This window comes from Pan paniscus, chromosome 7 (genome assembly GCF_029289425.2).
Source record: "Pan paniscus chromosome 7, NHGRI_mPanPan1-v2.0_pri, whole genome shotgun sequence".
In the NCBI taxonomy this organism is placed as follows: Eukaryota; Metazoa; Chordata; class Mammalia; order Primates; family Hominidae; genus Pan; species Pan paniscus.
Genome location: NC_073256.2, coordinates 119,352,501 through 119,377,996, shown reverse-complemented (window position 1 = coordinate 119,377,996; position 25,496 = coordinate 119,352,501). Strand labels below are relative to the sequence as shown.

The following is a 25,496-nucleotide window of genomic DNA, read 5'->3' as shown; positions in this document are numbered from 1 at the left end:
CCAGGGAATATGTTTTGAAGAGTGGGGCACACCCTCTATAGAAAGGGAATACATGGTTTCTGTTTACAAATATTGCTGGCTTTGTCTTTAGAGACCAGAACGCTGGCTTCCTGTTGAACCATTCTCCTCTGGAAATGAGATTGCCTCACCAGTGTTGTTCACCTTTTCCGGAAAGATCTGATATTAATAGTTTTCTCTAGAATAACTTATTCTTTTAGGAGGCATGTGCTCTTGTCTAGACAAATATCTGGAATAAAACTGAAAATCGTTGAAAACCCACCTTTTAACATTTTCCCCTGAAATTTTCTATGCAACCCAGTAAAGATCTATAAATAAACTTTAGGAATAATATAATTAATCTTATTAAATGTGAGGGTGCTTCAGGCTTCTTTGAGAGCAGTAGAAGGACTTGCATTAAAGTGAGCTGTGCCTTCAAAATGTAATTTCTCGTCCTGACCACAAGCTTATCACATCCCTCCTCCCCTTTTAGTGACCTGCTTTTCCTTCAGCTCGAATGCTGTGTTTTTGGTTTTCACCTCTAGCTTGGATAGTTCTGAACATTTTAACTCTCTCATTTTTGTTACTGTGACAGCGACTTTATGGAAATAGGGCTGTGAAGGTTTTTATGATGAAACGTTGACAGGAGAAATAATACTTGGCCCAGCACATGAAACAGAATCACCCACAAGAAAGAATAAAGGCGATTTTGAAAAGCTTATGACATCAATGTCTGTGACAATTTCTTTTGGCTTATAGCATTTATGTTTGCAGGCTAGGTAATATCGATTTTCACTTATGAGTTCTATTGTAGAAGACCCTTCCCTCTGTAAAAGATCTGATTCTCTGGCTTTAAGTCTTTTGCCTGACATTCAAGGCCCTCCACAGACTTATTCCTGTCCTCCCCAAAAACACTTAGTGACTTCCTATTGCCTGTTGGATTAAGTATACACTTTTCACCACGATTCCATTTTTACCTCTCCAGGCCCATTTCCCTGTCTTTCCTATGGACATCTCTTCAGATCAGCTATTTTAGTTGCCTCCACTTCCTGGTACACCCTACATTTTACTACTTTGGTCTTTGCTCACACAGTTTCTTCTATCCAAAATGACTTTCTCTTCTATCTCTATCTGCAGAGATCCTATCATTATTTTAAAATTCCTCCTCCTCCATGAAGTCCTTCCTGATTCCTTCAAAGAAATATCACTCCTCCGAATTCCCAGGTAATGTCTTCATGACAGTTTCTTTATATTATTTTGTTATGTGGTTAGCTGTTGCTGCTATTATTTATGTGTTTGTCACCACTCTGGGGTGACAACCATACATCCAAATTTTCCTGGGACACTCCCAGTTTATACCTGTTGTCTCAGCACCTTGTCTGGCTAGTACCCCCCTTTACTCTCAAAATTATCTTGCTTTGGACAGTGAATTAAATGGTCACCTTTGGAATAAATGACCAGAAGGTTGGGGCTGCATCATACTCATCTTTTACTTTCTGGTCACTTAGCACAAGGAGCAGTGTAATTCACATATGGCGGGCAAAGGAATTAGTAGAAAAGAGACTGGCTTGTGTTGGGGCAGGGACCACTTTGCCTGGGTCATCAGGAAATGCTAACCAGATTAGTTTTGATTCCTCCCAGAGATAGTCTTCCTAATGGCACTGCCCAGGGGCTATTATTTTCCCATCAGAAGGTTGGGTTCCCCAAGGGTTTGATAAACAATCCTTTCCAACATGAAGGCTGCAGGCATTGTTTCCCCCTCAGTGGCTAGTGCATTTAGAGCTTCAAAGGAGTATACTTGGGCATTGTGTAGAATATTTAGTTCACATGTGAAAGAGGCTTGCTTTATTTATTTGCATTCCTTTTTATTTAAAAAATTAACCTACAGAAAAGTTGATAGAAAATAGTACGTAGTCATACTCTCTTCATTTTGCTACATTTGCTTTCTTTCTCTTGCTTTCTTCCTGTATATACACATAGACTCAAGTTTGTGTTTAAGTAAGATGTATGCATAACTGTTCATATTCTTTTCCTGACCCACTTGAATATAGACTGAGGATATCATGATACTTCACCCTTTAATACTTCTACATGCTCCTCAAAATAAAGACATTTTTCTATGTAAACAGTATCATTATTACACCTAAGATAATAATTTCACAGAATCATCTCAAATATAGTCCATATTCAAATTTCCTCAAACTTGTTTGGGATCCAGAATCCAAATCTTATCTTGAATTACAGTTCCCATAATCCCTATGTGTCATGGGAGGGACCCAGTGGGAGGTAATTGAATCATGGGGGCAATTACCCCCATGCTGCTGGTCTTTGGATAGTGAGTGAGTTCTCACAAGATCTGATGAATTTATCAGGGGCTTTTCCCACCTTTTGCTCATACTTCCCCTTCCTGCCACTGTGTGAAGAAGGGTGTGTTTGCTTCCACTTCTACCATGATTGTAAATTTCCTGAGTCCTCCCCAGCCCTGCATAACTGCGAGTCAATTAAACCTCTTTCCTTTCTAAATTACTTGGTTCAGATATGTCCTTACAGCACCATGAGAATCGACTAATACAGTAAATTTGTACTAGGTGTAGGGTGCTGCTGTAAAGATACCCAAAAATGAGGGAACCACTTTGGAAATGGGTAACAGGTAGAGGTTGGAACAGTTTGGAGGGCTCAGAAGATAGGAAGATATGGAAGTTTGAAACTTCCTAGAGACTTGTTGAATGGCTTTGACCAAAATGCTGATAGTGATATAAACAATGAAGTCCAGGCTGAAGTGGTCTCAAATGGAGATGGGGAACTGGTTGGGAACTGAAGTAAAGGTCACTCTTGCTATGTAAAGAAACTGGTGGCATTTTGCCCCGTCCCAGAGATCTGTGGAACTTTGAACTTGAGAGAGATGATATAGGGTATCTGGCAGAAGAAATTTCTAAGTGGCAAAGTGTTCCAGAGGAAGCAGATCATAAAAATTTGGAAAATTTGCGGCCTGATGCTTCAATAGAGAAGAACTATTTTCTGGGAAGAAATTCAAGCCTGCTGCAGAAATTCGCATAAGTAACGAGGAGCTGAATGTTAATCACCAAGACAATGGGGAAATGTCTCCATGGCATGTCAGAGACCTTCACAGCAGCCCCTCCCATCAAAGGCCTGGATGCCTAGGAGGGAAAAATGGTTTTGTGGGCCAAGCCCAGGGCCTCCCTGCCCTGTGCAGCCTTGGGACATAGTGCCCTGTATCTCAGCTGCTTCAGCTCCAGCCATGGCTAAAAGAAGCCAACGTACAGCTCAGACTGTTGTTTCAGAGGGTGGAAGCCCCAGGCCTTGGCAGCTTTCATGTGGTATTGGGCCTTTGGGTGCACAGAAGTCAAGAATTGTGGTTTGGGAACCTCTGCCTAGATTTCAGAGGATGTATGGAAATGCCTGGATCTCCAGGCAGAAGTTTACTGTTGGGGCAGAGCCCTCATGGAGAACCTTTGTTAGGGCAGTGCAGAAGGGAAATGTGGGGTCAGAGCCTCCACTGGGGCACTGCCTAGTGGAGCTGTGAGAAGAGAGCCACCATTCTTCAGACCTTAGAATAGTATGTCCACTGACAGCTTGCACTGTGTGCCTGAAAAAGCCACAGGCACTCAACACCAGCCTGTGAAGGAAGCTGACAGGGTGGCTGTACCCTGCAAAGCTACAGATGTGGAGCTGTCCAAGGCCATGGGAGCCCACCTCTTACATCAGCGTGACCTGGATGTGAGACATGGAGTCAAGGGAGATTATTTTGGAGCTTTAAAATTTAATTACTGCCTTGTTAGATTTCAGACTTGCATGGGGCCTGTAACCACTTTGTTTTGGCCAATTTCTCCCATTTGGAATGGGTGCATTTACCCAATTCCTATACCTCTATTGTATCTAGGAAGTAATAACTTGCTTTTGATTTTACAGGCTCATAGGTGGAAGGAACTTGCCTTGTCTCAGATGAGACTTTGGACTTGGACTTTTGGGTTAATGCTAGAATGAATTGAGACTTTTGGGTACTGTTGGAAAGGAATAATTGTGTTTTGAATTGTGAGGACATGAGATTTGGGAAGGGCCAGGGGCAGAATGATATATGGTTTGGCTGTGTCCCCACCTAAATCTCATCTTGAACTGTAGTTCCCATATGTTGTAGGTGGGATCTGGTGGGAGGCAACTGAATCATTGGTGCAGTTACCCTCAGTGAGTGAGTTCTTACAATATCTGATGGTTTTATAAGGGACTTTCCCTGCTTTTGCTCATACTTCTCCTTCCTGCTGCTGTGTGAAGAAGGATGTGTTTGCTTCCCCTACCATGATTGTAAGTTTCCTGAAGCCTCCCCAGCCCTGTGGAAATGTGAGTCAATTAAACCTCTTTTCTTTATAAATTACCTAGTCTCAAGTATGTCCTTATAGCAGTGTCAGAATGGACTAATACACTGCTGTCCTTGTGGCACCCTCCAAAATGTATACCTGTAGACATACGTTCCTCCTCTGCACACCTTTTGTTATACTTAAGGATCCACATGCCTCAAAGATATAACATGATTTTTGCCCACGAGGAGTTTGTAGTCTAGTAGAAAAAAGAATAAGATGGAAATGCATTATATATCATGGGTGCTCCAATTTAATTCTGTTCAGGGCACAGCTGAGTTGCAAGGGAGGCAGTGGACTTTTCTACCTGCATGGTTGGGGAGAACAGAATATTATGTACAGAAGGAGTAAGGCTGGAGCTACCACTCATTGATTTTTAAACTTTTATTGAGTACTAGGCACTGTGCTAGAGTCTGGGGATGAACTTTGAACCTGAACCATCTGTACTTCACAGAAGTGAGTATTCATTGTGGGTGATGAGCTTTGAAGTCATAACCTCAATATTAAATATATAACCATCAGTTGTGATACATGCAATGAAGGAAAAGAATAGTGAACTGCAGAGCATGTAGCAAAGACCAAATTTCCTTCTGGGGTGGGCATCATGGGAGGTCTCACTGAGAGAGTCACATTGACCCTAAGCCAAATAATGAACCTGAAGAATGAGTTCAAGTTAGGTGAATGAAGAGTAGCTAGCAAGGGGCCTCCATGTTGAAATGTCTCCACTGAGGAAGGAAGCAGAACCTACAGAGGGCTGGCACAGCTAGAGTCGAGCCTAGGAGGAGGGTAGTGTCAGGTTGAGAGAGAGGCAGGGGACAGGTCATACAGGGCCCAAGGAAGAAGTTTTCCTCTTGAAAAAGACATAATGGTTACATGGGCTCTTTTGGAGTTGGGATGGGGAGCAATTGGTTTGTTAGGACATGGAGAACAAAGTATCCTGATAATTGGAAAACAAAGCAACTTGACAAGGCTGGAATATGGGGTGTGAGGGAGGACATTGTGTTGAATTTTGAGTTCTTCTTAGAAGCAACAGGGAGCCATTGAAGGGTGAGTATGATCAGAGGGGTGATGTATCAAAAGTGTATTTGAGAAAGAGAAATCTCAAAGATGAACGAATTACTTGAAGATGCTGAAGGCTGGAGGATCTTGCAGTTGTCCAATAGGTAGAGGACGAAGGCTTAATTAAGGCAATGGAAATGGGGTGGAGACCAGAAGACAAAGTTCCTCAGTAGGCACTATCTACAGGATTTGGTTATTGATGAGAGGAGGAGAAAGTGGAGTATTAAATGGTGTTCAGGCTCCTGGCTATGTGATGAGTGGAAAAAGATAGCAAGAGAAGGAATTGTTTTGGACAATCGATGGTGTTTTGATTTGCCCCTGATAAGTGCCCTTGATAAGTTTGATTTATACACAGTAAATGATAAGGGAGATCCAGCCTGATGTTACATAAGCAACTGATTAGTTCATGTTTCCTGGGCTTGAAGAAGTTCTCTCTGAATATTTTTGATCTATTAACATGGTATTTATTAAGCAAGTTGGAAGCACGCAAACTATTTATAAAGGAGTACTTGCATTTTACAACTGACAGATTGCTTTATTCGGAATTACTCATGACAGGCTTTTTTGTGTGTGTTTGAGAGACATTTGACTTTGCCACAGTTTTGAAAATATGGTATTTCTGGTATGTTTATATTGTGGGTTGTCAAAAACAGTTAAATATTACAATTAGGTTTGCTGTGTTCTGTTTTTTTCCCATTCAGTTACGCATGAAATATACAAGTACAACATCTGGCATTCTTCTTTATAAGAACTCTGGCAAAACAGCAACAAGGATTAGATTCAGCACTTGTCAAATCATCCAATTGTAATATTTTCATCTAGAGTTGAATCTGAAGCTGGGTGAAACTGCCATGTAAAGAGGAGTTCTGTGTAATGTCACAGAGTGGCCACTTAGGAGAATTCCTTTTATGGTTGGGGCATTCTTGAGATGCCTGGAATAGCCCATTTGTATCCTATCATTGAGACGGAAACACAGCTAGGACGGGTCAAGGCACCACGATGACAAGATCCACACAACACTTCTTTTCTGTTATTTGTCAGACTAGAGCCCTGGTTGGCTGATAATGGCAGACCTTCCTTCTTTACTTCATTTTTCTATGGCAAATCCTTGGTCTCAGAACTGGAAAGCCCCTTTCCTAGCTTGAAGGCCATATATTCTTAGAACTGGAAGGGACCTCAATAACTGTTTTAATCCAAATCCCTGGCACTTTTGCAGATGAGAAAAATGAGACAGAGAGGTTACACAATTTGGTCAAGGTCAATATACCAAATTCCCTGCCCCTGCTAGATTCCCCCTTGGGAATGGGCAGCCTCTCTCCTCTTTTTATTTTTGTTTATTTATTTGTTTTTGCCAGAAATCAAAGAGTCTTCATTCACTTTGTAAAAATCATCTGACTCATTTGAAAGAAAAAAAGAGATGTTTTTCTCTGAAAACTTATTTTTGTTTTATTCTAAATGAGTTTTCGTTCTAACCCAGTGTGATTCCTCTCTATTCTAAGAGTGCTTTCACGGCACAGTATGACATCTCTCTAATGGCCGGTGTTGCCTAGTTGGGCTTCAGTATAATGGTTACAGCAAAACCCTCTGTGCTTTGGAGCATAGCATCATCTCTAAATTCAGGAAAGAACAGATGCTAGAAACTGTGGTCAGCGTCACTGCCTGGGCCTTCAGGGCGGGTGATGCTTGGAACTTCTTTAGAAGCAGCTATTTATTCAAATGAAATTTTTGAAAGGATCTTTGATTTTTGAAATGACAAATCTCATACCTTGGCTCTAGGACCAAGCACCCCATGACTTGAGAGTGCTGATGGGACTTGGTTGCCACTGAAGGGAGGGTGTGAGATGGGGTGGGTGATACCTGGAGCACTGGCCCAGTCAAGGGAAAGAATGAGAGTTCTAAAAATGAGTTGTGAGGGGGGAAGAGGACAAGAACACATGTGGTGCTTACCATTTCCTGGCTTGGATGGGGGCAAATGGATTCACTGGAAGCCTCTTTCTCGGGAACCACAGTGACTACACAGTTCTACCTTTCTCTCCATACCTTCTTCCAGCAGAAAAGAATGGTTTTTGGTCTGGATGTGTGGGAAGGGTGGTAAGTATTGCTCTAGTTCATCATGTTGATTATGTTCTGAGACTCTAGGGGCTTGGCTTAGAAAGTCAAAGCCTTTGCTTTGCTCCTACTGGAACCTGTTTTCTGTAAGGTAGTGGACACTGCAGGAACCTGTTTCTGAAAAGAAAAGGATCTGGAGGATGAGACCAGAGGGGACACCTCAATACTAGCTCAAAACAGAATCCCCCTACATTTTAAGAGCTCAATTAGAGAAAAACAGGGTCTGTATAGTGCGGTGTTCTCAATCTGAACCATTTCCAAGAACTGCAAGAGAGTGCAGTCATCTGAGCTAAGCACGTGGAATGATGAAAAATTGCATCCTGGTGGGTTTTCCTCAAGTATTTGGAATAAACATAAATCTCTTCTTGCTATTGCAAAGCTTAATGCTTTACTGAAATGATCATAGAATACCAGATTATTCTCAGTTCTGTGGGGACTCAGAGATGATCTGTGCTGGGGAGTCTCCATTTGTTCTTTCAGACCCACCCTCCCCCTTTTCCACACTGTTCTGGATCCAGGGAGGCTGGTCTCCATGGATCCCATCAATGGGCTCCCCGACCTCTGGTTTCTATTTGGATTTGGCCAATGGGAGGCACCTGCATCACCACCTCTTGGTGGTTCCCTTAACCCTGTTCACGCCCTGTAAATAGTCCCCTGCACTGAAGCTCCAATTTGAGTGTATCATCTCTTTTCTGCTGGGACCCTGTACAAATACATCATCTAATTCTGTATGTCCATTTTACAGATGAGGAAACTGAGTCACAGAGAGGGCTATGGCTTTTCCAGTTGTGTCTCTTTCCTCCTCATGTTCCCAGACATGGTTGAGTATTTCCAACCTGAGATCCTGAGTCCTAGAGTGCTGGATGGGGATTAGGAGACCTCTGGCACTCCCATCCTCTCTACTTCAATGTGACGGCTCATGCCTAAGAAACTTCTATGTATCAAAAAACTGTGTCCTTAAAAATGGGATTTTAATAGGACAAAAAAGTAGTTAGGGAGAAGAGTCTCTGCTGGGAGTACACTGTCATTCACCGGGCTAGTGGAAGGTCAGAAAGTGTCTCTTCCACCATGGTGTAGGCACCTGGTGCCAGGGCTTGGCTAGAGGCCTATGGGCTGATTGACCCCCACCCACCTCAGCCTGGTGCCCTGTTAATACTGTGGTTCTGGATGTGAATACGTAAGCCAATTTATTTCACTTATACCTTTATATTTTCCTTTTTTATGGGCATCATACAAATCCAAAAATGTCCAATAGAGCTCTTTTAATATGTATAAAATAAAAATTTTAAGTCTTAACATTGTATCACACTATAATGTGCCATTTCTTTCTTTATAATTGGTATATAAAATAGTATTGTTTCTACAATGAGTGAGTCCTGATTAATGAAATATGGTAGGAAGCTTATTAAATTATCAATATGAATCAAAAGATGAATTGGAAAGCTAAGGACTGAGGATAGCTCTATTAATTCTTTTGCTCAATAAATATTTATTAAACGTCTTCTGTGAGACCAGTCCTGGTCTAGGCATTGAGGATCCAGCTGTGAAAGACACAGACATGATCTGTGAACTTACAGGGAAGACAAGAAATACTGAATGTATATTTGTATATATGATGTTACAAAAGAAAAAATGCAGTGTTCTTTGGGAGTGTTAATAAATGAGCTTAAGATGGTCAAGTGTAGCAGATGACTTGACTGGAGGAGCAACACTTAAGCGGAGAATGGAAGGACAAGTAGGAGTTAGTCAGGTGGAGGTGAGTGGGGAAGGAAGAAAGGTGGTCCTGGCCAAGGGAGCAGTGTGTATGAACGCTGGGAGCTGGCAAGGGGTGAGGAGGAACTGAAGGAAGTGTGAAGTAGCTGGAGCTCAGGCAATGGTACAGAGATGAGAGATGAGGCTAGAGAAGTAGGCAGATGTTAAATGATGAAGTGCCTTAGATGTCATGGCAAGGAGTTTGGCTTTTATCCACAGGGAAGAGAAAGTTGTGGAAGGGGTTCCAGGAGAAGAATGTTATGCTTAGATTTTAGAATGATCACTCTGACTACTGTGCAAAACTGAAGTGCTGTATATCACAGTCAGATGAAGCAAGCATGGTAGTAGTCATACTCACTTGATTAGTGGGATTGAAGTGGGATAAGCGGACAATAGCAAATGATACAAGGGAATCCTGGAGCAAGCAATAATCCCCATCACTGATTGCATTCTGCAGATATTATATTACAATTTTAGAAACAATCAGAACCAATGTAGAACCAATAATAAAGAAATAGTGGCATATTAAAGTATGATACAATGCTAAGACTTAAAATTTGTATTTTATGTATATTAACAGATCTATAAATACATCTATTAGATGTATTTAGACTTTTTAATTATTCTTCCTAGTTCCTGATAAGCTAAGACAATACTTTTATTTTTGACAGAGTGATTTCTTCTGACTTGAGCCTGCAGTGTGCTGTGAGAGATCTACCACTAGGTAAGTATAGAACAAGTTTTTCTTAGGTTTGTAAACAACACTTTTCTCCCAAGATTCCCTAAGACATACATAAGCCTAACATTCTATGTCATCCTCATTTTAGCCTTATGAGTCTTATTTCCATCTTATACATGAGGAAATTGAGGCACTGGCAACTTGACATGCACAAAAATGTTCATCACAGCATACATTATGATAGTAAAATAATACAAAATGAAAAGGAGAGAATATAAATATCCAACAGTAGGCAAATTGTATTAAATTAATTATGGTACATTCATTTGATGGAAGTAGTTTTAAAATATTCATTATCACCTTAAGATGTTCTCTTCTATTCCTAGTTTGCTAAAAGTCTCTATTATAAATACATGTTGAATTTTATTAAATGCTTTTCTATATCCACTGAGATGATCAAATGATTTTTATGCTTTCATTTGTTAATTTTAGTTTACATTAATGGATTTTCTAATGTTAAGCTACCTTGCATTGCTGAGATAAAACCAACTTCGTAATGATGTGTTATCTTTTCTATACTTAGCTAGATTTAATTTGCTAAGTTTTAGTCATAAATGAGATTGACTAAAATCTTTCTGCGATATTCCTTGTCAGGAATGGTTTTCAAAATATCGGAATTACTTGCTACTTAAATGTATGGTGGAACTTGACAGTAAAACAGTTTGGGCCAGATGTTTTCTTTGAGGAAAGAAATTTTACTAACTGATTTAGTTTCTGATTTATTTAGGTTTTCTATTTCTTCTTGAGTCAGTTTTGTTATGTTTTTAGTTACATATATGTATTTCTGTTGAATACATATGCAGGAGGGGAATTTCTGGATCATAAGGCAGGCATATGTTCAGCTTTAGTAGATACTATCAAACAGTTTTCAAAAATGGTGTATCAATTTAAAAATTTATGCCACAATCAGGAGTGTATGAGGGTTCGAATTAGTCCACATATTTTCCAAAACAAGGTGTTTTCTGTTTTTGTTTTTTTAGTTAAGCTCTTCTGGTGGGTATGTAGTAACATCATATTGTTTAAATTTGCATTTCCGTATAGACTAATGAGGTGGGGCACCATTTCGTATATTAATTGACCATTTGGGTATCTTATTTTGTGAGAAGCCCCTTCAGGTCTTAAAAATGTGAAAAAATTGGGTTGTTTTAAAAATTAAATTGTCTTTCTTATTGAGTTGTAGGCATTTTTAATAATATATATTTTAGATATATCCTTGGTAGGATATATGTGTTACAAATATCTTCTCTTTTTCTGTGGTTTACCTTTTTACTCTTTTTTATGAACAGAAGTTCATTATTTTATGAATTTCATATATTATTTTACCTTTACATTTCAATCTATAATATGTCTGGAATTGATTTCATTGTACATGGTGTGAAGTACAAGGTCAAAGTTAATTTTTTTCCACGTGAAGATCCAGTTGACCAAGCACCATTCTTTTGCCATAGCACTATGTGTCTATTTTGGTTAGGGTTACTGAGGTATGATTAACACATGGTAAAATTCATTCTCTTAAAATATATGGTTTGATGCATTTTGAAAAATGTATGTAATCATTGTTTTACCTCACAATCAAGAGGTAGAACGTATCTAACACTTGAAAGTGCGCACCTTTATAGTAAATCTACTCCCTCTACCTCTAGCCCTTGGCAACCACAATCTGGATTTGGCTCTCTGGTTTCTCTTTTTTCCAGAATATATAAATGGCATCACATACTATGTGGCCTTTGTTTCAGATTTTTTCACTTGGCGCATTTTTTTTGAGATTCATCCATGCTGTTATAAGTATCAGTGGTTAGTTCCTTTGTATTGTTGAGTAGAAGAATTCCATTGTGTGGTATACCACAAGTTTATCCATTCACCAAATGATGAAGATTTGGGTTGTTTATAGTATTTAGCTACTAGGAATAAAGCTGCTACAAACATTCATGAACAGGCCTTTGTGTGGACATATGTTTTCCTTTCTCTTGAGTAAATTACTAGGAGTGGGATTATTGTATCATATGGAAAGCATAGCAAGTATATGTTAAACACTATTTTTAAAAATCCCCCAAACTGTTTCCAAAATGACTGTGCCATTTTACATTCCAATCAGCAATATATGAAAGTTTCAGTTGTTCCATAGCTCCTCTAGCACTTGGTATTATCATTGTTTGTAATTTTAGCAATTTGAACGTATAGCATTATCTCATCGTAGCTTTAATTTTCATTTCCCTAATGACATTGAACACCTTTTCATGTCCTACTTTGCCATCTGCGTATCTTCTTTGATAAAGTGTCTGTTCAAATCATTCACCCATTTAAAAATTATTTGTCTTAATGATATGTAGCTAATTAGAATATATTCTGGATACAAACTCTTTATTAAATATGTGCTTTGCAAATTCTTTTTCTCAGTCTCTAGTTTGTTTCTTTAAAAGTCCTAAAAGTATCATTCAAAGAGTAGAAAGTTTTACATTTTGGTGAATTTCAGTTTATCAATTTTTAAAAATGGAAGAGTACTTAGTTTTGTTTTGTTTTGTTTTTTGAGACGGAGTCTTGCTCTGTCGCCCAGGCTGGAGTGCAGTGGTGCTATCTTGGCTCACTGCAACCTCCGCCTCCCATATTCAAGCAATTCTCCTGCGTCAGCCTCCTGAGTAGCTGGGACTACAGGTGCCCACCACCACACCCGGCTAATTTTTGCATTTTTAGTGGAGACAGGGCTGGTCTCGAACACCTGACCTCAGGTGATCCACCCACCTCGGCCTCCCAAAGTGCTGGTATTACACGCGTGAGCCACCGCGCTCAGCCTGGAAGAGTAGTTTTAAGTACTATTTAGGAAATCTTTGCTAAAATGAAGGATGCAAAGATTTTCTTATTTTTTTTTTAGAAATTTTAAAGCTTTAAGCTTTATATTTAGTTTTATGATCCATTTTGAGGTAATTTTTATGTCTTTTGTGAGATAAGGGTCAAGAATAACTTTTTATATGGATGTCTAAATTTTTGAGCATCACATATTGAAAAAGCTACTCTTTTCCCATTTTAATTACTTTGACACCTCTATCTTTCTCTCCCCTGTTTGGTACTCCAATTATATGCATATTAGACCATTTTATACTGTTTGACAGCTCTTGCATGATCTTTTTGTTAAAAAAATTCTTTCTCTTTCGATTTCAATTTGGATAAAATTTCTATTAATCTATCTTTAAGTTTGTTTTCTATAGTTTCTCTCTCTCATCTAAGATCCTTTATCTTTTCTTGCATTTTATCTTCCTTTTCCATGAGAGCCTTTAACATATTAATCATGGCTATTTTAAAGTCTCTGATTGTTCTCACATCCAGGCCATCTCTCTTTCCAGCTCTGTTGATTGCTTTATTTTGACAATGAGGTGAGGGTTTTTTTGTTTTTGTTTTTGCTTTTTTGAGTGTCTTGTAATTTTGATTGCATGTTGGACAGTGTTTGTAGGAGAGCAGTAGATAATAAAGTAAATAATATTGTTACTCAGAATTGGGTATATTTTTTCTTCTGTAAGATTGTTGATATGAAGGGTTGAGTCAATCTTATTAGTAGTTAACAAGATTGGTAATTAGTATTGAGTTTGGATGGAGTTGAATTTGTGATTGCCATAGTTACCTTCAGTGTAACAGACTCCAAAGTTCTCCAGTGGTGGACTGCAGTGACCTTATGCTTGGCATGCCAGAGGGTTTTTCTCCATGTCTAAGCTCCATCCTCAGTTTTCAGCAGACTCTTCATCCTTGCTCCACAAAGGGGACCTCTTTCTTCATGTTTGTGCTCTTCTGCTAGCAGTAGATTGCTCTTGTTCATTGTACTAGGCAGAGCTGTGGTAGTGGTGGTGAGTTCTCAGTTCACCTGGGCTAGCCTCAGTCTTAGGTAGGCCTTATGTTTCTGGGTCTTGGGAGTGGGGCTTTGTTAGTGTTCCTGCTTCTCTTCAAGGCAGCCAACCTTTGCCTTGTATCTGTGGAGTGTTTTGTGTGGGAGAGAGTTTCTTGCCCCTCCCTTACTGGTAACAGACCTCTTATTTGTGTCAGCACAGGATCCTGGACCTGCAAGTTTCTTGTCCTTCCCTTAGGGCAGATGGCAGGCTTTTGCTTGTACCCCTTTCCAAGAATCAGTGGATTTTTGCTTGGACCTTGGGGCTAGGAAGGTGTTTTGGTCCTCTACCAGTTGTTGAAAGCTTTTGCTTAATATGAAATGAAGTTTGGGAGGTAGATGGAGTTTCTTGCCTGTGCCCTACGAAAAGGAGAACTCCCCAGTCTCCAGCCCCACCCTTCTTCTTTTTAATGAGTGTTCATTGCAGAACCCTGGGAACAAGCTTGAGAGAGAGCTGGGGCTCATCTCATGTTTCTGAGGTTCCCAGGGATACTGTCATACTAGCCCACACTTGCCCTTTAGAAATTCATTAACATTTTAGCTGTTTTCTTATTCCTGCTTTCATGATGGCTGCCTCTTCCTACTATGCCCTGCCAAAGGGGACAGTTTGTGTGACCCCTTTCTCCTTGGAAGGGCATGCCACTCTTGGTAAACTTAGTTCACTTCGTTGCCTTGTGTCCTTAGCTCTCTAATGAGTTCAATACAAGTATTATTTTGTTGATTATGAAGCTTTTCTTGTTGTTAGGATGAGAGTGATGTTCTCTGTGGTTTTCTGTATCTTACATGGATGTAGAACTGTGTTGCAACTTTTTAAGAGTCACTGGCTTAAAGGAAAATTTTGGTTGTAAATACAATTGCCAGTCAAAAATGAATGGAAACCAAATCAAAAGAAGGCAATAAAACCACAATCTAAAACTTAATAGGAAAACTGAGAGGACTTTAATTTTATTCTTTTCTTGGGTTGGCTGTATTGGGCATTTTTCTTTGTTCCTTTGCAGGAAATACATGGCTACAATGGCAGGAATGTTGCAATAGAATAGCTTTATTCTGAGGTCTGGGGTAAGGGGGAGAGGAAGATTGGCTTCTCCCTGCCATAAATACCTTCAAGATAGGGTGATGAGAAAGAGAGAAAAATGAAAAAAAAAATACAAAAATGAGACAGTAGAATGGGCATTCTGGAGAAGTTTGCAGCTTCTCAGAAGAGGAGTGCACAATGAAAGATCTTAAAGAAGGACTACTGATGTCTATGGGTTGAGAAGTACATCATTCTAATTCCACAACTTATTGATTTCCTAGCCATCTCAGGAGCATCACCTCAACTTTCAGCTTGCTTATATTAACCATGTACACCCTTGGTATTCAAAGGGTGGTCCAGGGGCCAGCAGCATCTGCACCCACTGAGATCTTGTTAGAAATGGAGAATCACAGGTCCCATCTCAGACCTGATGAATCAGAATCTGCATTTGAACAAGATCCCCGAGTAATTCTTGTGTACTAGAATGTCTAGAATGCACTAGATGCAGTGTTTTGTGTAATCATGGCTTCTGTGTTTTTTGCAGTCGACTTTGTATTTAATGAGATTAAAAACTTTCAAAGTCAAAATATTGTGAAGGTAACTCTACTGTAAGGAAAACCTGGTGGGGTTGGGGGTATAGTGCACAGAATTAAGGCATTTACATGCATTTTCTAGTTAAATTATCAATTTAATTGAACAATTATCATTGATATGCTTATTTAAAACTGATTACTTTTCAACTTCTTTTTTTGAGCTCTGTGCTCCTAGCATTTAAAAACATTAACTCTTTCTTGTAGCAGGGACTTTTCTGGTGCTTTCTCTCATAAAGAGATTTCTTTTTAGACCTATTGCTGTGATGGGAACATTTGTATACCCCCCAGAATTCATATGTTGAAACCCAACCCCCAAAGAGATGGTTTTTAGAGGGAGAGTCTTTGGGAGGTGATTAGATCATGAAAGTGGGGCCCTCATGAATGGAATTCATGCCCTAATAAAAGAAACCTGTGGGAATTTTGCCCCTTCCATCATGTGAGGACATAGCAGGAAGGCACCATTCTATAAATCAGGAATAGGACCCTCACCAGATTCCGAATCTGCTGGCACTTTGATCTGAGACTTCCCAGCCTCCAGAACTGTGAGCAATAAATGTTGCTTATAAGCCATGCAGTCTATGGTATTTTATTATAGCAGCCCAAATGGACAGAGACTCACATGAAGCCTGCTTCCTAGGGCAATTCTACCCTCTCCATATTGGTCTCAGATTAAGAAACAGGTTCCTGCATGAAGTTGCTATTGATGCTTCAAAAACCTGGCCCACAGGGTCATAGCAAGGACCCATTCCTCTGACAAGCTTCTTGCCAAGAGCTCTCAACTTTTTAATCTTCCTGACTTTGAGTATCTTGTTATTCAGTGAAGGGAGTGTGCTGCCAAAATTCTAGTTTTCTCAAATCTTGATCAAGGTTAATTTTACATTTATCCAAATTCTTAAGCTGTTCTCTTTCCTTTAATTCCATAGAAAATGCTAGCCCTGATTTCTGGATTAAAGCACCTGCTCTCCTTTTGTCTTTCCTTTTGTTTTTGGACTCAGGTATTTTAAACTCATTCCTTTCCCCACTTAGTGAGAGACATGAAGTCAAAACATCTGGCAACATCATTAATTTTTTTTTTAACATATCTTGTTCAATTTGGGACCATTACATATGTGTTCCAAGCAGGTAGCCAGAGAAGGGCACGAGGTCATGCCTCCCAGTGGAGTCAGCCCAGGTAAAGAGTTGTTCTGGTTGCCCTGGCCAGTGAATTCCAGCACAATCTCAATGGTCACCCTTAGCTGCAAAGGCGGATGAGAAATGTATCTTTAAGTTGGGCATATTCTTTCTGCTAAATCAATTGGGGCTGGGCTTGCTATGGATGGAGAACTAAATGTAGACATCAGACCAACAGGGAGCTAAAGATTAGCAGTAGGACCAGTGCTGCTGTATTGGAGAATGAGCTTAAATTATGAACAGGTTCATCTACAATGACATCTCCTATTACTTTGATTGCTGAGATCTTTCATGGAAAAGAAAAATATGAGCTGCTGAGACCAGAAATAGAGAAAAGGGGAAGTACCTAGACCACCATGTGCTTATACACTCTCAGGCTCAGCAATTCAATTCACTCCCTTGAGGGAGCATGGAGGGATGTAGTGAGGTAGAAGAATCACCTTCTAGTAGTTTCAAGAAGATAAACATTTTTGTTTTATGTGCCTAGGTAGTAGGAATGTTGAGAAGGAGAGAATGATGCTTCTTCTAATACTTATGTATGTATGTGTGTGAGGGTATATATTTATGTGTGTGTGTGTGAGTGTATGTGTGTATATATAAAAATATCTGATTGTTATATATTATTACATATTGTGACAACTGTATTATATTAGTTGCTTTATATGTTTACTCAACTCCTGCTACTAATGACCTTGCAATGTGGTGATCTGCTATGGGAGCTGAGAAAAGGGAAAATTCATGTGTGTTTTGCAGTCCTGAAGCCCTTTTAAAGGAGATGGGCATGAACTGCTTATAGATCTTAAAGAATGGGTAGACTTGTTTCAGGTAAAGAGGAAGGGTGACTCAGGGTAAAGAAACAGCAAGGACCACAGCCACTAGGCCTTCAGCTGTTTCAGAAGCTCACTGCATGATTCATCATTAGATCCCTCTGCATTGCTTCTCAAGAAACAAACAAGCAAGCAAATGCAGATGACTGGGCAGTAGCTCCTGTGATTACACATCCCGCTACTCCCCGCACTACAGGAGTGTTTGAGGCAGGCGCTGTTGGTGTGTAGCAGGCTCTGGCCTCTCCTTACGTCCTTGTCGTCTTTGACTCCTGATGTAATGCTGATTTGGAAACTCTTAGCAATTAGCCCAGCTCCCTACCCAAGGCTCAGCCCGGGAGTTGGAGTTGACAGCTAATTGTTGCCACTGATTGCTTTGCTGACAGTGCTCTGTGGCTATTTTGGTTTTTCTTGAGAGTTCCTTAATTAGAGAAAATGACATCGTGTGCTGTCCAATCAGTTGCTTGTTGGATATTATTACATTTGTAGGAGAATCAGGTGACATTCGGGCTTGTTCCTGCCAAGCTGGTATGAGGTTGATGACCTGCAGCACAGTTTGCTTGGCAGAGCAGTTGTCCCCACACAGCTGAGACCAGTTTGCGACTGACTTAAGGGAAGAGCATTCTGCATTCCCAGTGTGGACTCAAAGTACCCAGGACTCCTTCGGGGCAATGTCCCATTGAAACTTTACACCTCACAGTGGCCATTGCCTCATTAGAATGTTGACTTTCTTCTCCCTGAAATGAGATATTTCAGGATTCCTTTGATATTTGCCTTTCTGACGAACATGGAAAGACCCTTTTGTTTTTCCATGGGAGAGATACAAATATGACCTGAAGATGAATTTCCATTTGGTGAAACTTTAAATGTGGTTTCTCATACAGTATAGTAAGATCTCACTACACTGCTTTAACTAACAGGAAGGATGATCTTAAATTAGAAAATATTTTGAGTTATAAAATAAATTTGAAGAGTTTTACAACTCTGAAATCCACAGAATAATTTTTACATGCTGATTTTTAGGTAGCAGTCCCTTCTGAGGCTATAATTTTAATATAATTCAATTCAATAATTTGAATTATTTTGGAATAGCACATACCTACTTTATGTGTTTATTTACACATAAACTAGGTAGGAAAGTTTTATACATAAGATTGTCAAATGAGCACTGACCTTTCTAGTTCCTTATTTCTGACATTAATTCATTGCATCAAAGATTTATTGAGCCTTTAGGGGTACCCTTGGTCTTAACAAAGAAGTATGGGACACAGTTTCTGTCCTCAAGAAACTTACAGCCTAACTGGGAAGTTAACATTCTCAGGTGAGACCTCGTGACTTCCTCGAAGGGATCTTTGAGGAAGATGTAGCTTTTCTCCTGGAGTTATCAGTGTTGGAACAGAGAGTAAAGAATGCAGGATTGATCCAGGGTTGAAAAGATAAGAGGAGAAGAATATTGAGGATCTATGGAGAGTTCATAACGTTCTCAGACTGGGCACAGAAGGAAGGAGACCAAGGTGTATTTGTGTCTGTGTTGGGGGAGTAGGGGTTGACCATAAAGTTGGAGAAAGTGGTTAATGGATATGGTGGATGGGTAGAAGTCAAAGAGGACTCCGTGAGGTCAAGAAAGAAATGAAGAGTAGGTAAGTTTCAAGAGAGATCAAACAATGTCTCTTGTCCATGTTTCCTGTGGGTCTGTCTTTGCCTCCTCAACTACATGATTAAAAAGGAACCAGATGTGACATTTCTCTTGTGTTTCCTTCCCTGAAGAAATTCACAGCTTATTCATGGGATTTATGAAGATCATTTGGTTGAAATTATCAACTTTCTTGTACATATATAGAAATGATTGAGTTGCTCATTGGTTAGTGTGTATGGTGACCTCCAAAGTGTTTCCTGATGTAATCTTATGTGGTATAAACACCCACACACACAATGAAGAAGAGGAAGTCCCCATCACCTGATAATTGTTCATTACTTTTAAGTAAAGGAAAATTGTTATCTCTAGGGAAACGTCAGAGAGACCCACATGCTGGAGGTGATTTTGCCTTACCAGTAAAGCCAAAGTTGCTGTTCTTTCCCACAGGCCGACAGCTCTCCTTTTACTCTTCCTGGTTTTTCAGGCTAAGTGTATTTGAAGGCCCAAATGAACAGCTTAAACTTCTTTCTGATCCTGTTACTGTTTTCCTGCTCAACACTCAACTTATTCTCATGTTTATATTTAACCAATGTAATCCTCATGAAAGACTTTTACAGTTGAAGTCACAGTGAAAACTAGAGAATAAAATTTTAATTAAAAAACCAAATTTAAAAAGCTCAGACTTTATGATGTCATAATTACTCTATATTCTTGGATATTTTATAATTGCTGATCCCTGGGCACCACACCTGTTGGGGGTAGCAACTATTTGGGGTCAGTGGCAAGGGCAGTAAAGGAATTTACCAAGACAGTTGTAGGTAAAGAAAGGCAGATTTATTAGAGAAAGTATGCAAATACGTTGCAAGGATGCAATGGGTAGCACAGCAGAGAAAGGGCTGTCTGCAAAGAGGCAAGGGTTGGAGGGAAGTTTTATAACATCTTGCTGGAGGGTGCTACGTGTTTGTGATTAGCTATTTCTCAGAACAGTTGGTCATTTCTCTCCCCACAGTGGGGCCCTCCCCAACCTGGGGCCCCTTCCTCATTGTTGCTTACTTATCTTATCAGGACTCCACAACACCCACTGTAAGTCCCTCGATATAGTGTCTTCTATTCATCTTGGCTACCCAAGTGCTTCCCAGTACTGGGGGACACAGTGGGGCCTTACAGTTGCCTGTGCCCCTGAAGTGAATGTGTCTCATGTCCAGCTCGAACATACCAGCAGTGCCTACTGTAAGAGCTTTTTTTCTGAGGTAGCATTTTAAAATTCCTTAAGCTGTATCCGAGACATGAAAGACTTGACCTGAATCATGTGGTTACCATGGCATCTAAAGAGAGCCCTTAGAAGCTCATCGATTTCTCCAGACAGAAAGACGGTAAACTGCTCCAATAGAACATTTTCTACCTTGCAGGCTGAGAATAAAAAGTATATTTATCTGAAACAGCAAATCTGATCTTCAAAACTTCTCTTAAGCACAATCTTTTATGAGATATTTGCTGAAAATTGCTCACCGGTTTATATGCTCCAGCACTGACTTGCAGCAGCTTTTCTTTCATCTCTGACCTGGAAGCTTCTTTTCAAATAAAATAGAAATTTGAAGGACCCCAGCTAAGAAATCTCTTCCAATTTCAGAAAAGGGTTGAACTACCTTGAGCTTTCCTCCTTATTCAGGGAGACGGAAACAAAAACTGGTCAACCCTGAATAAAATGGCAGGTCCACTTTGTGCACAGGCAACCTCTCCCCTTCTGACACAGTTCTTTGATGTTAATCTAATTCTCATTAATTGCTAACTCTAAAGCAACAGAGCTTAAATCTTTGAAAGGATTGCTTTTTATACAATCTTATTGTCTGAAATTTGTGCTTAATAGAAAGGTCATTGGACCACCAGCTTTTTGCCTTAGAGTTGGTAGGCAGGGACTGTCTAAGTCATTAATTTCTATTGCTTGAGATTTCTATAACACTTGGCAGTATTCACAACACTTTTACATCCATTGTTATTTGAGCCACAATGGAGTAACAATGCCATGAGTCAGAGAGACAGATATTTTTTTAAAATTACCCTTCTCCACTTTTTTATTTTTTGAATTAGAGGATTGAAGGTATAGGAGAGACAAAACTTTTCCTCTTCCCTTTTAGGGCGTGTGTGTGTGTGTGTGTGTGTGTGTGTGTGTGTGTGTAGGGGGGCGGGGGTGGAGGTGGGGGTGGTAGCTGGGCTTGGGAATTCAGATAAACAGGAGAAACCCAAATCTATTTAATACAAGTTTTATGTGGCCTAGGGGCCCTTACAAGGAAATGAAGACCCAAAGAAGCAGTAAGAATCAGTTACTTCTACACTGAATTGGACAAAGACTAGTAAATTGTGAAACGGTGTCAAGGCAAAGGGGCTTGGTCTGGGGTAGTTAATTGGGTAGAGAAGCAACTAGGAAAATAAGGGTGAGTTTATCAAGGTTTGTTTGTACAGATTTCTATTGACCTCAACTTCTTTTCCTTGATGTTAGGAATGTTGCTTTCCTTCTGGTATAAGGAGGACATTTTTTTTTCACCTGGGAGTTTTATCTCCTGCTTTTAAGAAACAGAAGGAAGGCCAGAGTGATCTTGCATGTCTTTTTTTTTTTTTTTTTAACTGCCTTTAATTCAGAGTCGTCAATATGCCAGAACAGCATATTTTGGAGTGGCACATTCTTAATTATTTTAGAGTTTGTGCCTTTTAAAAAAATCAGTTCTTACCAGTGGCAGACCTAGAACTAGAACCTATTCCTGTCCCTAAGGGTTGCTCAGTCATGTTGGGCCAAGTATGAGTATGGGAACGGAGAGCTCACAGATTGTTTGGGAATTGTCTGCTTGCTTGTCTGTCTCCTTGATTTGACTTTCAGCTCCTTGAAGGTGGAGGTTCTCTTATTTATTTTTGGATCCTCAGTGACTAGAATAATGGCCAGCACATAATAGGTGCTCAATTAACATTGCTAAGAAACAAATAATAATGTCAACATTTTCACCTCTGCCTATCCCACCTCTTACACATGCCAAAGGCATAGAAAATGTTGAATGGAAGAATTATATCTACAATAAATAGGCAAAAATATGGGTATAGAGGGGGAAGCATAGGTTGTTGATTTGCCAAAAGCACTGGCTAAAGGACACTGAATGGCTGTAGAAAAGCACAAAAGAAACTGAAAATCTAGCTCCTGCCTTCGGGGAGCTCAAAGTGTACTCAGAAACAGAACACCCACCATGAAAATGATGAGTAAATTCACTGTCAGTCTGTTTGGTTGGCCCTGCCTTCTTGGAAACTCAAAGTTTGGGGGAGGGTGTGGACATGCACTGCAAAAAACCTTAATCTCAGAGGGAGGAGGAAGGACTCCAGTGTCATTGTCTTTGTTTGGTTCTATAATTACCTGTACTTACATACAAGTGTTTTTATGGATGAAAATAAATTCAGCAACTGGTCGAGGGATGAATCATTCTAATTAACTGGAATAGAAGGTGATCCTTGACAAAGCTGCATTTGGCATTTTTCTTTAAATAGTCAAGTAATCATGCTGTAGTTTAGCGTCAGCAAACAATTGTTTCCAACCTTATCCCTACCAGAGCTCACATTTTCCAAGTCCTTTAGAGCTGTACTTTTCAAGGTTCAGTCCTCAAGCCACATGCTTATGGATCAACTGATGAAATTCAGATTCAGGCACCTGAGAATCTGCTTCTTTTCCCCTTAGTAAACATTTTATCTTGGAATAATTTTATATTTACAGAAATATTGCAAATGTTGAAACAAAATGTTGCAAATGTAGTACAAAGAGTTCCTGTATTTCCTTCACCCAGCTTTTTCTAACTTCTTATAGACCAAAATAATTTGTCAAAATTAATAAATAAACATTGGTATAGTAATACGAACCAAGCTACAGACTATTCAGATTTCACCAATTTTTCCACTACTGCCCTTTTTTCTGTTTAATCCAGGCTATCACATTACATTTAGTCCTCGTATCTCCTTAGTCTCCTTGGATCTGCGATAGTTTTTTAGTCTTTCCTTGAATCTGCATTTTTAATAAGCTCTCCAGGTGGTTCTCAGACACTAGAAGTGAACACCATTGCTCTTTCAAAGCCAGGGCACACCTCGCAGGTGCTGATAAGGGACTTCCCTGGCCTGAGCGGTGCCTCGTGCTCTTCATCCCAAGTCATGCCGGTATCACTGGGGGACCCAGCAGGACACATAAGGCATACTCTGGAGAGAAGTTAACAAATGTAACAAAGCACTATTTACAGAAGTGTAGACAGAAATAAGCGAACAAATAAGGGTTGTTAAGGCAACCAGGAACTATTTACAGTAAAAAGCTTTGATTCACTTTGGGAAGGGGGAAGAGGAGTTGGAGCCACCCAGCGGGAGCAGTAGTAAGAGATGTGCCATTGGAGAACCAGCTTCTGTCAGAACCACCAGACTCTGAAGTACAGAGGAGTGGAGGGGGTCAGACCCTGGACTTACCTCCTCTAGCTCGGATCTTCTACTGGTGCCTCCTGTTAGAGGAACTCAACAAGAAGCCAGAGGGCAGGGAATGGACCATACTGTTCCTGGGCACAGAGAGGGGAGAGAAAGGTGGAGAACTGATCTAGAGGCTAGGTCTAGGGAAGAGATGAAGTGACAATAACCAGAATTTGTTTTAAAGTAGAATGCAGGAGAGATAGCCTGGCTAATTAACTGTGCCTGGATTAAAACTTGTGCTCTGTTTATTAATTTATAGCTACTATGTTATTAGGGGCCCATTGCTTACTTTAAAAAAAAAGAGAACCAATGAAAACATTACGTTTAGCCTTGGAAACTGTACAGCTTGTCAACTTGTTGCAAATTCAACAAATATCCTTTTAGTGGGTTAATGATATGAGGAAAAACCATAGCTTCCAGCTAAATAAGTAAATATTCAAACTGAAGAAAAGAAGTGCCATCTGAGATACAGTCTTAGAATTGATCATGGATTTTGAAAGTGACATATACTACCTTGTAAGGTTTGGATAAAACAGTGCTTTTTTTCCATTTTGTTAACTCTCCAGTTTTTTTTTTTATTATTATACTTTAAGTTTTAGGGCACATGTACACAACATGCAGGTTAGTTACATACATATACATGTGCCATGTTGGTGTGCTGCACCCATTAACTCGTCATTTACATTAGGTATATCTCCTAATGCTATCCTTCCCCCCTGCCCCCCCACCCCACAACAGGCCCCAGTGTGTGATGTTCCCCTTCCTGTGTCCATGTGTTCTCATTGTTCAATTCCCACCTATGAGTGAGAACATGTGGTGTTTGGTTTTTTTGTCCTTGTGATAGTTTGCTGAGAATGATGGTTTCCAGCTTCATCCATGTCCCTACAAAGGACACGAACTCATCATTTTTTATGGAGTCATAGTATTCCATGGTGTATATGTGCCACATTTTCTTAATCCAGTCTATCATTGTTGGACATTTGGGTTGGTTCCAAGTCTTTTCTATTGTCAATAGTGCCGCAATAAACATACATGTGCATATGTCTTTATAGCAGCATGATTTATAATCCTTTGGGTATATACCCAGTAATGGGATGGTTGGGTCAAATGGTATTTCTAGTTCTAGATCCCTGAGGAATCGCCACACTGACTTCCACAATGGTTGAACTAGTTTACAGTCCCACCAACAGTGTAAAGGTGTTCCTATTTCTCCACATCCTCTCCAGCACCTGTTGTTTCCTGACTTTTGAATGATCGCCATTCTAACTGGTGTGAGATAGTATCTCATTGTGGTTTTGATTTGCATTTCTCTGGTGGCCAGTGATGAGCATTTTTTCATGTGTCTTTTGGCTGCATAAATGTCTTCTTTTGAGAATTGTCTGTTCATATCTTTCGCCCACTTGTTGATGGGGTTGTTTTTTTCTTGTAAATTTGTTTGAGTTCATTGTAGATTCTGGATATTAGCCCTTTGTCAGATGAGTAGGTTGCAAAAATTTTCTCCCATTCTGTAGGTTGCCTGTTCACTCTGATGGTAGTTTCTTTTGCTGTGCAGAAGCTCTTTAGTTTCATTAGATCCCATTTGTCAATTTTGGCTTTTGCTGCCATTGCTTTTGGTGTTTTAGACATGAAGTCCTTGCCCATGCCTATGTCCTGAATGGTATTGCCTAGGTTTTCTTCTAGGGTTTTTATGGTTTTAGGTCTAACATTTAAATCTTTAATCCATCTTGAATTAATTTTTGTATAAGGTGTAAGGAAGGGATCCAGTTTCAGCTTTCTACATATGGCTAGCCAGTTTTCCCAGCATCATTTATTAAATAGGGAATCCTTTCCCCATTGCTTGTTTTTCTCAGGTTTGTCAAAGATCAGATAGTTGTAGATATGT

At 39.8% G+C, this 25,496-nt stretch overlaps 1 protein-coding gene across 8 annotated transcripts in view; it reads left to right on the top strand.

Moving 5' to 3' along the window:
• Positions 1–25,496, top strand: part of NCALD (neurocalcin delta) — a 443,184-nt gene that overhangs the window by 100,005 nt on the left and 317,683 nt on the right. For 6 of the 8 annotated variants that reach the window (XM_055116808.2, XM_055116806.2, XM_003821716.5 and 3 more), the window contains one exon: positions 9,962–10,014. The exons of the other annotated variants lie outside the window; for them this stretch is intronic. The gene's annotated coding sequence lies outside the window, so the exon portion shown is untranslated. The remainder of the gene's footprint in view (positions 1–9,961; positions 10,015–25,496) is intronic. 8 annotated transcript variants of the gene reach the window in all.